The sequence below is a fragment of the Strigops habroptila genome, chromosome 6 (assembly GCF_004027225.2).
Source record: "Strigops habroptila isolate Jane chromosome 6, bStrHab1.2.pri, whole genome shotgun sequence".
Lineage (NCBI taxonomy): Eukaryota > Metazoa > Chordata > Aves > Psittaciformes > Psittacidae > Strigops > Strigops habroptila.
In genome coordinates, this window is record NC_044282.2 from 30435403 (window position 1) to 30451693 (window position 16291).

At 37.3% G+C, this 16291-nt stretch overlaps 1 protein-coding gene across 4 annotated transcripts in view; it reads left to right on the forward strand.

Annotated features, from left to right (window-relative positions):
- The first annotated feature begins 9783 nt into the window (after positions 1-9783).
- FILIP1 (filamin A interacting protein 1) overlaps positions 9784-16291 on the forward strand; it is a 105234-nt gene continuing 98726 nt past the window's right edge. For 3 of the 4 annotated variants that reach the window (XM_030490099.1, XM_030490102.1, XM_030490103.1), the window contains exon 1: positions 9784-10245. The gene's annotated coding sequence lies outside the window, so the exon portion shown is untranslated. The remainder of the gene's footprint in view (positions 10246-16291) is intronic. The other variant, XM_030490100.1, reaches the window with a different exon arrangement.

Below are 16291 nucleotides of genomic sequence, written 5' to 3' on the forward strand. Positions count from 1 at the left end.
AATCATGTATTTTCTCAGTATCCCTTAAATGTGTAGTTCAAGAGATTCCTTTGACTTCTCTTAGGTAGTTAAACTCTGACTTTTGAAGCCAGCTAGATACTGTGCTTTTCAATGTTGGAAAGCCTGTAGCTCTTAAATAACCAGGAGAGCACTATCAGTTTGAAGAACCAGCAGTGCAACTTGCTGCCTGTCCTTGTTTTATTTAGCTAACTATGAAGACTTAGGTCTTGACACACTAGCATCTTGAAAATGTAAAAATAACCAGAATTTCATGAATTTCTGGAGAAAAGAAGAAGTCTGGTATATTTGCTTTTTTGTTGAACCTAAACTTTATTTATGTCTTAAAACAATGTCCTATCAAATAGCACACAAAAAATATTACTAAATACACTCATAAAAATAATACAAATCATTACTCTGGGGAGATGATAAATATAAGATGTGGAATTGTGCTTCAGTCGATTCCTCTTACCTTGCTCGGACTATCCAAACATGAGTTGGATGAAATTATCACTTTGGCTGTAGAGGAAGCATAAACAACCACCTCAGATAGTATACCCAACTCCATGGCTAATTGTCGTGGTTTGAGCCCAGCCGGTAACTCAGAACCACACAGCCGCTCGCTCACTCCCCCCCCCGCTCCCTTCTTCCTCCCCCCGCTCCCGGAGGGATGGGGAGGAGAATGGGAAGAATGTAACTCCCACGGGTTGAGATAAGAGCAGTCCCGCAACTAAGGTATAACACAAAACCACTACTGCTACCACCAATGATAATAACGATTAGTGAAATAACAAGGGGAGAGGATACAATTGCTCACCACCCGCCGACCGATACCCAGCCTGACCCGAGCAGTGATCTGGGCCTTCCGGGTAACTCCCCCCGGTTTATATACTGGGCATGACGTGCTGAGGTATGGAATACCCCTTTGGCTAGTTTGGGTCAGGTGTCCTGTCTCTGCTTCCTCCCGGCTTCCCCTCCTCCCTGGCAAAGCATGAGACTGAGAAAGTCCTTGGTTGGAATAAACATTACTTAGCAACAACTAAAAACATCGGTGTTATCAGCGTTGTTCCCAGGCTGAAAGTTAAAAAACACAGCACTGCACCAGCTACTAAGCAGGAGAAAAATGACTGCTATAGCTGAACCCAGGACACTAATTTAGGTGAGAGAGTCTGCTCTGATAATACTGTTCATTTTGTGTATTGACTCCATCTTTGGCAATATTCAGAAGCTGTCTGGGCATGGTCTGGGCTCAAGGTCACCTTGCTTGAGCAGAAGGATTGGATAAGATGACCTCCAGAGGTTCCTCCCAATCTCAACCATTGCCTGATTCTGTGACATCTTTTAAAAAAAGATTACATTGTAAGTAGAAAGTAGCAATATTGTTAATTTATAAAAAGAAAAATGGCCTAATAAAATAAATAGTATGATATAATTTCCTTACAAATTTCTTTAGCCACCACTAGCTCTGGCTTCTCTGCTTAGCAGTCTTTATGCTGTTAAGCTTTTGAGTACTGAAAGAATGGATACTTAGGAATTAGCTGAATATAGATCTGCTTAAATTATCTAGGTAATGAAAAAGAAGAAAACCTACATGGCAGTCAGTGGTGATTGTTGCTTACATTTGACTTAGTATGTTCCTCCTTCTCTTGAGGCTGCCTATACCCTGAAGCTAATAGTTTAATGGATGCAGAACGTTTAAAATACTTTCTCTGTCTCCCTTTCATTTTCTAGGAAGAGCTGCCTTGCGAGGAGGCATTCTGCAGCGCTCTTGCTACTGCAGGTTCAGTTTCCTCTCTGTATCCCCTCTCTTGATTTCTGCACTGTGCAGTAATACGTTTCCATGTTACCTAGGGTTTCCCCATCTCACCTCCCATCACTATTTTGTTTTCTCTAAAAAACTGCATTCTTATTTACGAGGACTAATAGGAACCTCAAGTAGTTTCTTCTAATTTTGAAGGTTTTCCTCTCAGTGATTTCTGTTAGTAGACAGGTATTAGACACCAGTCTGTGGTGAGATTATTAGACGTTCATTGTAGGTTTTGTTTCAGATGGATTTTCTAAACAATTGCATAGTCACTATATATGGAAGAAAAGGAGTTATATTTGTCCATTTGCTCTTTAGCCCTGTGAGCGTATGTTTTAAGTCAGTCACGTACTGATGTGATCCTGGTCTCCTTTTTCTACTTCAGTGCTAAATTCTCCCATGGGTGACATTCTAGCATGCTGCTTTGTAGTCAGACTGAAGGTGACAGATTTTATATTCAGGCCAAACATGTTATAGATTAATCTTTTTCTGTTATTCCAACTGCTGACTTAATGGTAATAACAGGAGTAGCAATTTTGTTTTCTTTACAGAGAATGTTTTCTAACAGATATGTTTAAAAATACAAAAAACAGTTTTAATGCCAAAATATACAGGAAGTTTTTATGCTAATATGGAAAAGTTGGGGCAAAGCAATAAATCTTTTTTTTTTTTTTTAATTTTCCTATTTTCATCCTTTCTTGTTACTGTTAAAAATTTGTAATCCAAATTCTCCTGCCCTTTCAACAGTCAATAAAAAAGGAAGAACAAGTCTCTTCTAACATGCCCAAGTAAACTATGTATTTGGAGAACTGTTCTAAATATCACTGCTTAAAAACAAGGCATTTTTAAAAGACTCTTGTTTTTGACTATCACTGGTAAGCATGTCTCTTCATGCAAGTGAATGGAGAACCAATTTAACTGAGCCCTCTTCATTACTGGTTACCAAATTCTTAAATAATAGGAAGTAGAAAGCAGATTCCTATTCCCCACATCCGTGAAAGTAAAACCACAGGGTGTAAATTATAGCAAATATTCAGAGATATCTGGAGGGCTTATTGTTTGCTGAACAGTTTGACAGAAGTAAGCTATTTTGCATATATCCTCTTTTTCTTTAAAAACTGGCATGTTTTTGATATTTCATGGAGATTATAATCTTGAATTTCAAAACCCTGCTTCTGGCCCTTTGCAAAGATGTTCCCCAAGCATGGATTTGTGACTGAATCTAAATATCTTATCCCTTCCCTCTTGTTCTTCTGCTCAGTACACACAAATTACTCTTGCAAATACTGTGACTGTCTTTGAGAGGTGTATGTGTACAGTTCGGTCATCGGACTGGAGACCTACATCAAAAAGTTTGTTGGACTGTTATTTACATCTGGAGTACATCTGTGGCCCATATCTGGCGTATCTTGTCCTGAGGCTTCCACAGAGACAAAACTAGGAAAGAAGAGAAGGCTGAGAGGGAATCTCATTAATGCATATAAATATCTCACAGGTGGGTGCCAGGAGGATGGTGCCAGACTCTTTTCAGTGGTGCCCAGTGACTGCATGAGGAGCAATGGCCGTAAACTAAAACACAAGAAGTTTCACCTCAACATGAGAGAACTTCTTTATGTTGAGGGTGACAGAGCAGTGGAACAGGCTGCGCAGGGGGGTTTTGGAGTCTCCCTCTCTGGAGACATTCAAAACCCGCCTGGACGTGTACTTTTGTAACCTGCTCTAGGTGGCCCTGCCTTGGCAGGGGGATTGGACTGGATGATCTCCAGAGGTCCCTTCCAACCCTAAGGATTCTGTGATTCTGTGAAAGTAGGGTATAACCAGTCAGAACTTGAACCGAAATGTGTAAATGGCACTGAGTTGATGACAGAAACCTGCATCTTATGGGAAATGCAGTCTGGGGATGTGCAGGGGAAGAAGCCTCCTCCTAGCCCTCAGGAAACCAAGCAAGGAAGCAAAGGATAGCGCAGAACTGCGTGCAAGGACTACAGCCCCCTCTCCCCATCCTCTCCCACTGTCTACCATGAATTAACCCTAGTGTATAGGTAAGTGGCATTGTGTTCTTGGAGATGTCAAATCACAACTAGAGCTTCACCTCCTATAGACATCAAGTAGCGCATGGCACTGTTTGCAAGGACAGAGGTGCTCTTTTTGGTGCCTTAGGTCCTTAGGTGTCGCAGCTTCAATAATACAGATGATCTGTATTGGTTTAGAGAAAATATTCTATTACTTCTGGTCTACTGATCTATTGTGTAATATTCTTAGTTTACGAAGACTGCCACATTTCACCTCACACTGATGCATTTCATTTGAAGATGATCCATTTGTATGGAGGAGAGAAATCTGATAAAGAGCACATCTACAGCAGAGGGATTCTTACCAAGTACTGACGGTATCTGTACTGTTACGTAATTACAATAATGGAATTGTATGTATTTGATAATTCCACTTTTCGTGCAAGCTGTTGGACTAATGAAGGCAAGACGGCAGGAAAAACTGAAGCCATTTTAAAGGTGAATGGCCAGACCCTCCACTGGTGTAAAATAGATATTGGTCTACTGACTGCAATTAAGCTACAATTTTCCGTTTCACAGCTTGTTAGATTTTCTGAAAAAATTGGGGTGCTAAGTGTGTTGAACACAATTAAGCTGAGCTACAAGGAGAAGAAAGTTTTGTTTGGTCTTATTCCTTTAAAAGTGTAAGTGAAGTCTGTGTTTGATTCAGTAAGAGCAAGTGTGTGTAATATCCTTTGCATGTGCTACTGATAATTACCTACCTGCAGCTGACATATGTTCCTTTCCAAGTGTTCATACAGGACTATATTCATTCGGTGCAACACCTCATCATGGGACTATTCATAAAGCATATTCTATGCTTTATGTCCTTTCAAGGAAACACTTAAGCATTAAAATAGTATTCTATTTCTATCTGTATTTACTCATATTTATCCGATGGATAATCTAGTGTCAGAGGATTAGACAAGTAGGATGCTTGCATATTTGCTTGGTTATTTTTTAACAACTGTAGGTAATCTGAGTGGGTTCTTTCATGATATGCAAGTATCTACTAAGGGTCAGTGAGAAGCTCGCTATAGTCCCTAGAAGTCTGATAATGATTTTTAATTACCTACTCAATGAAAAGTAGTCAAAGGACATCTGCACTACTTCCAACAGGGGCACAAAACCCAGGAAAAACACAACTTGCTCCTGTAGGCTTAGTTTTTCTCTGCAGGGTTGTTAATCTTCACAGGAACATTTTTAGAATTGAACAAATTGAGAAAAGTTGAAGGCCACTGACTAGCCGTTTCATGGGCTAGGAGCTAAGGTCAGCCAACATCAAACTGGAAATAAATTGCAAAGTTTCTGTTTGCTTGAAACAGTAAGTGTAATTAACTGTTGGACTGCATTATACATTGCTGTGGCAAATTATCCATATTTTGTTTATATAATCTTTCTAAAAGATGTGCTTTAATTCACTGCAACTTGCTGTTTTGCATGAGAAAATTCCACAGCCTTTCCTGTGTAGGAGGCTATATTAGATTATGAAAATAGTTTATTCTGGCCTAAAAGCAATTAATCCATGTTCAGCTCATTTTTATCATAGTCTTCGAGCAAGTTGCATACCACTCCTGGGGTGTGGCAGCGAAGCAAGTAAGATGATTTACTTCATTTCCAGAGGTCTGAGTTGGCACTTTCCTCCAGACTCGTGTTTTACACTGTCTCCATTCGACCCAACTGTAAGTGAGAGCCAGGTTCTGGGGCTTTGAACTGAAAAGTGTCCAAACATGATTCTAAAGTTATCACTATTTTTTCTGTCTTTTTCTGTAAACAGCGTTGTGCCCCTCTAATTCTGATGGGCCATCTGGTGTTCTTGATGTGGCTATGTATTCTAGCTGTCTCAAGTCATCTTTGAATTGCACCTCACTTCATTTGGAGAAAATATATGAAATGCCAATATTTTTTTGGTACAATGGAGAAAGATGAAATTTAAAATAACTGAAATGGCCAAGTCTTTTAATATATTTCTTTCATTAAAACTAGGGAAAAAAAAAAAAAAGGCCAAAAATGCTTTTTAAAGATAGAATATAGATCAAGACGGCATATGAAGGATCAAAATAAAAGACACGCTGGTTTTATTTCACAGATAAAGCATGCAAAACTGTTACAGGAAAGACTATAAAACTCCTGTGAGTGTTCCTGGAGATTTGTGACTGTGGCAATGATCTTCAGGCATGGATTTTTTTGTTTTTATTTTTTTATATATCTGACATGTTTACCGCTAATAAAATTAATGGCATATGTTTTGCAGATGTCAAAAAAGGGAGTAAACAGCATAAGAAAGATGTAAATGGCAGTGTTAATTATGCAATTCACTTTTTAATTCTACATAGTTTTCTTAGGAAAATAATTTACATATCTGAGAAAATATTTGGATTGCGGAACATCACAAAGTCTTTTTAGTTTCATTAATTTGGCAAGATTATTAAATAGATAACTAAACTGAATTTATGAGCTAGATGGCAGAAATGTGTATTTTCTTTGGTTCTAAAAAAGTAGGTGCTTGAGCTGAAGATACAGCAGAGCTAATGTCCAAAAAGCAATATCAGCTTTTATGAGGTGCAGCCAAGATCAGATTCATCAAAACATGATCAAACACCCTCTCTTCCAACATACTCTAAGGCAGCACAAGTTATACTCTAAAGGCAAAACAAAGCTAAATGCAATAGTGCAATCTAAAATAATATAGCTGTTCTGGAAGTGAGCAATAAGTATTATGAAAGTAAGGTGTCAGAAGACTATTGTGCACTATCAAGCAAATGAAAAATTAATTTTTTAGAAGTGAAAATACTAATGACTTACTTCAATGTACTTTAAGGAGCAACTTAATGAAGGACGGTCAGTGGTTGCTCACACAGAAATATACACACAGTAGTGCTCCTCAGGACATGCAGTTAAGAAACTCAAAACCCATTTAGATAGATTTGTTTCTAATATATTGGTCCAGTTAATTATGATGTAAAATATTTGAAAAGGACGAAGGTAGAAGGTTTTATCTTTGTAGGCCACTATTGCATAAGAAAATGAGATATACTTGTATACTGCAGTGATGGATAGTTGAGATAAAAATTATATAATAATACTATTCTATGTGTTCCAGAAGAAGCTTATTTACAGGCACACATTTTAAAGTCAAGAGGGACCGGTAAGGTCAGAAAAAGACATCTGTTTTGATCTCTGTAGAAAAACATGGATTTTCTGCCAGCAATTTCTGCCTCAAGCCTGGAATTTCTCTAGAGCAGCTCAGGTCATAAAAATTTTTCTTCCATTTTCTAGTAAAGTAAGTACAGAGAAATATGATAGTATGAACAATGACAATCCCTCTTCAGTATTTGTGACTGACATTATCTCCAAAAATGGCAACAGGTCCTGCTGCTGCTGCTGTTCACTCTTTAGTGCCACATTTTGTCCCTTTTGCTTTGCATTGCTCTGGCCTTTGGAGTTTTGATTGAAATAAGGCTGAGAGCTTCGGCTTCCATTAGAATTTTTCTTGGAAACATTGACTTCAGACTTTAGTATCCTGGTTGCCTAATTAAGAGGTAACGTAATTATCAGAAATTATAAGAAAGTCACTTTTTAGACTTAGTTGTAAGATGTCACTGGGACTTAGGATGATGCCTTATATTGACATTAGGATCTAATGTCGGATGCCAAACTAAAAAGTCTCTTTTGTGGTTCTGTTTTTTTTCTATTCTCTATCCTCCACAGCCTATGTATTTATAGCTATTTTTTATGTCATTCAGTAGGGAATACTTAGATGTGAACCATTTTCATACTGCACAAATTTAAAAGTTTTACACTTCCAGTAATGCAGATTAATTGCACTCTTTCCTATGCTAGAGGTCCTTATATTTTCTTTGATTCACTTGCAAAATCTTCCATTTTCCCAAATTTTTGCTGAAATTCCCACATGTTTAGTGGGATTAGTATCTGTGGTGCACAGCTGGGGAGTAAGTTTGCAAGTGTACAAGAATGAGCAGACTTGCATCAACAGGTCACTATTGAAACCCACCCACAAGAGCTGGCAGCAGAGATTGCCTCCTAAAAAGTTGTATTGTTTTCCACTCAGTGAATGTGCCACTAGCTAATGGGAGAGAAATGCTGAGAATCATTCGTTTTTTCTGAGATTTATGAGCCAAGTAAATTGTTTTGTTTGCCTGATTTATTATACTTTAATGGATAAAGTACTATTAATATTGCACTATGAGCAAGAAGTTAAGGCTGGAATAGTCAAACTGTTACTCATCTGATTGGAGTACCTCAGTTTTATATGATGGAACAAAATTAGATGTTCTTTTTAGAATGTGGATATATGTAACTCACTTCAGTTCAAAGTGTAAGCAAGTAACACCAAAATTGGTGCCAATATATTATGTCTCTGCAATAATCTTCCAAATAGCTGTTTCTGTAAAACAGAAGTGTTTCTATTTTTATACATTCTAGGTATTTTGTCCAAGTCAAATGTTAAAATGGACAATATGAAATTAGTGATTATTACTTGGTCTCCAAAATAAAATACATTTGACATGATGGAAATGTTTGGGGCACTTACAAATGTGTCATTAATGTCTAAATATCAGTTATTTGACATAATACCTAATATTTACTTCATTTTCTCCTTATAAGCTCCTTGGAAATGAAAGTATTTTTTCATTGTTCCTTCCTTGCTTAGACAATGACACAGATCAAGGAGAAGTCATTCCAAAGACAGGGTTAGAGCACCAGGCTACAGCTAATCCTACAGCTGCTTCCCATAAGGGCTTGTACTCATCCACTGGTATCTCGCCTAGTTGTGGCCAAATAGGTTCCTGCATGTTGAAATTGCCACAAAGAACATGGTACCTTTTCGCTGCCCATCCTACTATTTGCACAGTGACCCTGCATCACTGAAGGGCACTGTTAAGATTTGCTTGGATCTTCTTTTGCTCTGAAAGGTTGGTATGTCTCCACATATAAATATCGACAAATTTTTTAGCATCTTTCTACTTTTTTTCTTCCCTTTTTTCTTTCTTTCTTTCCTTCCTCTTCATCTAACCCTAGATGAATATTGCAAATCATCACCAGAGAAAAGCTTTCCAAAGGAGGCCCATTCTGCATTTCACTTTGAAGCACAACTCAAATGAGAACAGACTTATCAGGGCAAGGAATTTTCCTTGCCAGAGATGTTTACGGGGTTGCTCTGCCATGAGGTTATAGAACTTTGCTCTGGAGCCTAAGATCTGCAACATTTTTGGAGAATCTTGATAGCATGGTGGTTTTGTGGGCTGAAAGCTGCCCAATGTTACTGCTGGTCTGTTGATTAAGATACTTGCAGCTTAGAATTAGGAACAGTAATTAGATCCAGAAGCAAGTGTGGATACATCAGAATGTATACAGCCCTTGAGTAATGTGTTCCTAATACTCATATAAAACAAATTGTGATTTGTGTGGCTTTTCTATTCTTCAGTGACAGTTGGAGACAGAGTAAGAATTACTCTAGGAAGCTCTTGGTCTGGGAGGACAAGGTTTTCTTTGGAATAAGTATCAGTCTGAAAACTTTCCAGCTTAAACCTTTCATTAATTTCTCCATGTCATATTAATGTATTTGAACTCTGTAAAAAATCATGCTGCAAAAAGTTCTCCCCACGTGTAATTTTTCCTCAAGTGAAGTGCATACCTTTCAAATTATAAACTTCCTACTTGTCCTAGGAAAATCCTCACTGTATAAATAATTGAACTCATCTGCTGTGAACACAAGTATTCTTTCTCTAGCAGTCTAAAATATATGCCTAAAAACATATCTTGTACTTAGTGCTTTAAATAGTAATTACTCCTGTGAAGTCACTGGAAGCCCTTAAAAGGATTTGACAGTTTCCCCACAATCTTTCAGTGAATGTAGTAGCTGGGCTGTGCAGCGCTACATCCACTGATAATTCAGCAGCTGAGGAACTCGGCAAAGCCTGCTCCAAACTTCTCAGCTGTTGACAGGCTTGACTTGCTGAGAACACTGGTTAAATATAGCACAAGCGAGCTGAGCTCAACAAAGTCATTGCTGTAACACTGTGTGAAGAGACCAGAAGAGGGGAAATACAATCTGAGAACTAAACTGCCAAAGCCTAACACCACCTAGCAACAGTTGAAAAAACTTTTAAACAAAAGTCTGGGTGACACACAGAGTATACCTCCTACTTCTCCTGCCTGGAATTTCTGCGAGAAGCAGCTCCGGTCTTCTGTTCTCTAACCCATTTCCTTCATTACTTTAGCTGCTGGTAGACCTACAAAAGTGGGAAAAGTTTATCTCTTTGTGTTCTCCTGGGCTGGATCAGTCTGCTACTGTGGTAGTGCTGTGGGACGAGCTACTGCGATCTTGTGGTGTGAAGGATATTCCTAGGTTTGTGTTGCTGACAGGTAAGACTGAACTAACCACTCCAATGCATTCTTTTTAAAAGAAGTTATTTTCTTTTCTAGTGACTATTGCATCTTTCCTTTTATGAACAATCTTCTGCATGATTTGGAAACATCAGTAGATAAAAGCTGGGATAACAGTTTTAGATGGGATAACAGTTTTAGATTTTTATTTTAGACTTTCATTACAGAAAAACATTGCTTAAATAACTTTTGCAGTTCTTAGGATGAGCATAAACAAATGCCTAGTAGTAATATGAAAAAATGTGTATAGATTTTGACATGTATCTTGCTTGTATCTGCTTACATGCTGACAGAAGACAAACCAACATTTAAGAATAGAATACATCTCATCCCTTACCAGTGATGGTCTAGCAGCTATTAAAAGTGACAGCCTGTGCGAGAAGTAACAGGAAATAGCCATTCACTAACTGAATTAACCAAATACTTTGTGACCCAGTGCACTTGTACTTTTCGTTTCCTTACTAACTTCGAGCACACAGGCACACCTGGTGTCTGTCATACTATCCTTTTGACAACAGCTCCTGGTTCTTCCTCTTGTACTTATTTACATAGAATGAATATGTATCTCTGCTCTATTGATTGGCTGTATAATGCAACTGTCCTAAAGACTGACCTTATGTTTATTGCAGCCAAGCGTGCTTGAGCTGGATCACTGTTGTTAAAGCATTTCTTTCAGCAAAATAAATGAGAAACCAGTGCTCAGATGCTTTACAGACAGCAGAATGGAAGCCTGTTTGTCTGTTAGAAATGCATATCTGATAGTCCCATAATGGTCATGTAATTTAAGGGAGGAATTGCTTAGTATGATTTGCTTTGTCTAAACTGACAAAAGCTGTTTGGTCAATTGAAGAGTGAATCCCCCCCCCCACTCCTCCTCCACCCGCTGTCTTTTAAAGCCATTTTCTTCAAACAAAAGAAAACTAGTATGCATGAATTTTTAAAAGATGTACTGATTATAAATTCACATGCAATATGAATTCAGTTATGAAGGCAAAGATTTAAAGAATGCACTTAACGCATGCAAAAATCCTGTTCACAGATTTATGTAGTATTGTCTCAGATGAGAAGTATTTGTCCTAAAGAAGGAATGGACTGAGTGAGTCTATGCTGACTGTCTGTGGTGTTTGACACTTAGTCTGTGGACTCTGGGACTGCCTCAGGGAGATGAGAAGGTCTTGCTTGCTAAATAATTCTAGTTTCATCCCTGCATACTATACAAATGACATCAATACCACATCTTAGCAGTGGCATGCTTACAGATTGGATGAAATTAAAATACTCTGAAGCAACTTTGACTTGGTGGCTGAGAATGTAACTGCCTGTGAAACAATGAGATAAATGAAGTATTAGGATGGAGGGAAATTCTTAAAAGTAAAAATCATATAGTTTACATTTTGTTTCATAGCAATGGGCACACTACTTAAGCACTAAATAGGAATACTTTTTGGTGGCCATGATTTAATGTTATAATCATTAATGTGGAATTACTACCCACTGTGGTATCCCAAATCTAACACTCTAAAGGAAACTTTAGTATTACTTTTTAATATAGACATATCTGGAGAAAGTTGTTTTTTGTTTTGTTTTTAAGAAAGCTATATAGTGAGAACTAAAACTGAAACAATATGGTTTGTACAGGTTTTGTTATCTTGACATTAGTGTGAAAATTACCACTTCTTTCGACTAAGTTAATTGGCAAATAATAATCTTTGGAGAAAAGGCTAATTTGACCTTCTGAATATGTAGGGATGGCAAAACCTGGAAAATGCTATGCTGATTATCAAGTCCTTTTTGCTTTTAGTTGTTGCTGAGCATAATGTATGATTTTATGATTTTACTTTTCTTTCACAATTTACTTTGAGCAAAGTTTTTAAAAGCAAAAGGTAAATTAGCCTGATAACTATTGAATGAAGTGATTTTTGAACAGTCTGATAGCAACTTCCAACTCTAACACATGGAGTTGTGGTTTTACATACATCTGTCTTCCTTTCCACTTCAAAATGGAGGAGGAGGCTAAAATTACTCTTCTCAACAGGTGTCCACAAAGAGACACTGGGATTTTCCAATCAAATCTGTGGAATATGTAACTTGTCTATTCAACAGATGGTTTCATATTTGAAGAATAGGCAACTTTACTAATGACTCCAGTGAAACCAAGCTCAATTTTATATCAAATCAAAAAGTAATTTAGGTTTTGGCGATACACCCCATTGTAGAGATTTTCTTGGAAGACAAGTAGACATAGCATACTCATTTATTTTCCTCATTACATATTATTCTGATTTTATTTATATTCCCATAACTGTGGAACGAATGGTGCCTTTCATGGTGCTAAAGACTCTATATTCCTTCCAATCTGAATCCACTTCCAGATTCTGACTGTGGCTCATTGTTTCACCTTCATTGGGTCAATATTATAATTTAGGGCCTCTTCTAGCCAGTATAGCCACAGCTAAAGTCATCATCTTAACTGTTTTGTTATCACTTCAGTCTTTCAATCTCACTATAGAACATGTGGTTCATTTTAACACCAAATTCAAAGACTTGAAATTAATCTTCAAAACTCATCTTCAGATCTGCCCTGATTTTCCCAGACTCCTCCTGCTCATATCTGGTAGAGTGATACCTTTGTCTCTGGTTTAAATGGTCCATCCTCTCTGCTACTGGCTTTAGCACGCTTGACATTGACCTGATGACATGAGTTTTCTATAGTGCCTCTCACTGTAGCACCTGTCATGGAAAGACTAAACTTGCCTACGAACAGAGCTATGTTGACCAAGGTAGGGCTCCTGAAGATATAGTTGTGCTCTTGGAAGCAGCTTATGGAGTAAGCATAATTACATTGGGAAATCTTTGCTTCTACCTGTTTTGTTCCTCTGGGCTACGATTTCACCAGTGTAGCCATTTCCATACTGATGCAGGTGTATCAGTAAAACTCCTCATACAGGATCTTTCTGTGGGCGCAGATTCAACACATTTTTAATTTAAGGCTTTGGGTAATCTCATCTAATGCAGTTGATGTACCCCCTGGACATAAATTAAGAACGTGCCTCAGATCTGTGCTGAGTCAGAGGCCATTTTTATGCCACTGAATTCAGAGTGAGATTTCCTTTGAGTTTAATAAGATCAGGTCTTCAATAATGAATGTATAAATTTACAGTCCCCTCAAGAGCATTTAACAAAATGCATCATCTGTATTGCTGTCCAAATAATTTTTTCCTAAGAGACATTTTACTTTTTCTCCAATTTCCTGTTTCTTCCTTTCTCAAAGCTTGTTGTTACAGTTTAACATACTATTTTAATATATAAACTGAATTTGGGGGCAGGGATTTTGTAGTTCTACCTGTCTAAAATGCCATTTTGAGAAATAGAGCTATAAAATTTGTGAAGAAGCCAGATGAAATAAGAAAAAGGAGAAGGAACTCCATATATTCATACTTCCTATTTCACAAAAAATATTTAGTATATAAAACCTAAGATACGAACTGAAAGCTAGAAAGATAGAATAGTGTATATGATAAAATAGCGTTAATCTGTTGTATGGAAAAGTTTAAATACTTCTTTACAAGAACCACAAACACCTATACTTTTCAGCGTCATCTTATTCTGGTGCTTTTCATTTTTAGCCTTTTCATTTTTCATTTCTCAGTGTTTTCTACTGAAAGTTGTTTCCTAATTTTATACAGAATTCTGGGGATTATTTGGGGAATAGAGGCTTTTCTTGCTATTGGAAGATATTGAACAACCGAGGGAACAATATTTCATAAAGAATTAAGATTTCTTAACCTCTCTTTTTCTCCTCTAGTAGGTAATATTTGTACCAGGTTAGTGATACTAGAAAAAATGAGGCATTTATAACACAGTCCTGTAGTTATTCTTTGAGGTACGTTGTCCAAAGGACAGTGCCTGTTGCCTGTTCAGGAGAGATGGTGGGAGTCTCTAGTCATGTTGAAGATTGTGTGGTGCCTAATGTATTTGTGAAAATTGTGCCTTTCTGGATACTTGATTAGATTTTTCCTTTTATTTTTGGGTCTTTCCACCTACCCCTCCAACTTCTGCAGATAATCTGCATTTTCTGTATTACTTCTTATTCTTACCATCATGGCAAAATATGTACTAATATCAATGCAAACACAAAGTCTTCCTAAATTGGGACAGCTTGGGTTTTATGGTTTGTTTGGGTTTTTTTTAGTTCAAGATGGCTTTGCCCTATATCATTCTCATTCTGCTTTGGCTGGACTGTATCACTATATCTCTAAATATTTTCGACAGTAAAGCGTGCAAATTCTAGCTCTAAAGATGATATGTAAGATTACATAGATTGTGGTCTCCTCCAAAATGCTTTGCACACTTCGCAAATAGAGTGCAGGAGTCAATTCCTACAATTAAAAGCATATATCCTAAAAGCACAATTGCAGTTTTATTTTGAAATCATTGTTCTGTAGATACACAGCTGTTAAAATGCATGATTTATCCTGGGCTGTTTAGTGAGTAGTGTTCCAAGGCAATGGAATGGTATCTCTTCCCCCTCCAGTTAGCAGAAAATTGCTATATGTGGTATTATAAAACTGAGGAGAAAATTAAGAATTCCAACATCCGGTTAATTTTGCAGCTCTATGAGAGCTGAAACTTAGTCAGAAATGTGTGTATGTATGTGCACGTGCACGTGCCTTTTGTAAGAAAAGAAATGTTTTTTGGCGTTACAGAATGCATTGCTGAAGGAGCGGGACAAACACATCTGAAGTACAGGGAAATAGGCTGGAGTTTGTACTTTTTCCCTTAAATGGGCAACCCATCTAGTTGCTGTTAGCTGACACAAGCAAAGGGGTGTGTGAATCTAAAAGATTGCTGTACATTGTCCAAATGTGTTTCATTTCAAAGCTGATAAAATGGTGATTAAAATCTTCATTATCTATGATGTGGCCAGACTCGTTCAGATCTAAACTGGTGGAGTTTCAGAACAAAAGAAAAAACTTCAATGAATTTGCAATAAACTTTTTCATTTTTATTTGTATACTTTAAGAGCTCTTTAATGCAGTAAGGGTTGCTTTCTTTGCTTTGCCTTTTCGGGGAAATGGTGTCAAAGAGTATAATGTTTTGTGATTTATGCTGTTTAAAAGTTTGTTCCAGTGCATATGTAAAAGTAATATTTTGGAAGTTAGATCCATTTCCTATGTGAAGTCCACAGTATTTAGAGGGTTGTAGGCTTAGGTGGGGGGAGGTATCTAACTAACTAGTGTTTCGTGAGTGTGGATAGCAAGAGCCATAGCTTCGCTAACAATCTTTAAAAAAAAAAAAAAAAAAAGAAAAAGTGGATTCTGTTCTAATAAAAGAAAAGGATTTTTTTTTTTAGAAACTGCTTTCAAAGCTGCTCCTATTGGGAAAAAAAAAAAAAAGGTAATTGAAAATGAAAGCTTTTGTGTCCCTGGGACAAGAATTTTCATTAGAGTTTATCAGACTGCTTGCATTTTTCAGAAAATATGAAGCAAATGAAGTCAACAGAAAGCAGGAGACTGCTAACATCAGTGTAATCGAACTGCTGCCAACTTGCCTTGTTTATCTAAGAGATCTCTGTGAAAATAAGGTCTTTCCCACACATGCATGAGTCATAGGATGTAATGGGGCTAAGCAGACTTGCTTCAGCTTTCTAATGCACACATATCTAAACTAACCTGTTTTAGTGCCTGTTCCTGTAACTAAATGAGAACTAGCTTGACAACAGGAAGGGAGAAGTGGTGGTGAGTTCATGATGCTATTTCAGTGCAATAACCTTAATGCTAAGGAAACGATGCAATTTCCATTTATTGGGAAAACTGCAGTTACTGTGACAACAAATACACACTAAAGAAAAGCATATACAATTTATTCTGAGGTTCAGATTTGTGAACATAATAGGTAGGATACTCATAAAACCTCACACTGTCAAGTTATGTGACTCAAAGAACATTCTTACTTCAAAAATATGTAATCCGGATGATTGTTGAAAAAATATCCCCTTAAAAGCCATAGGCAAGGACATAAATGA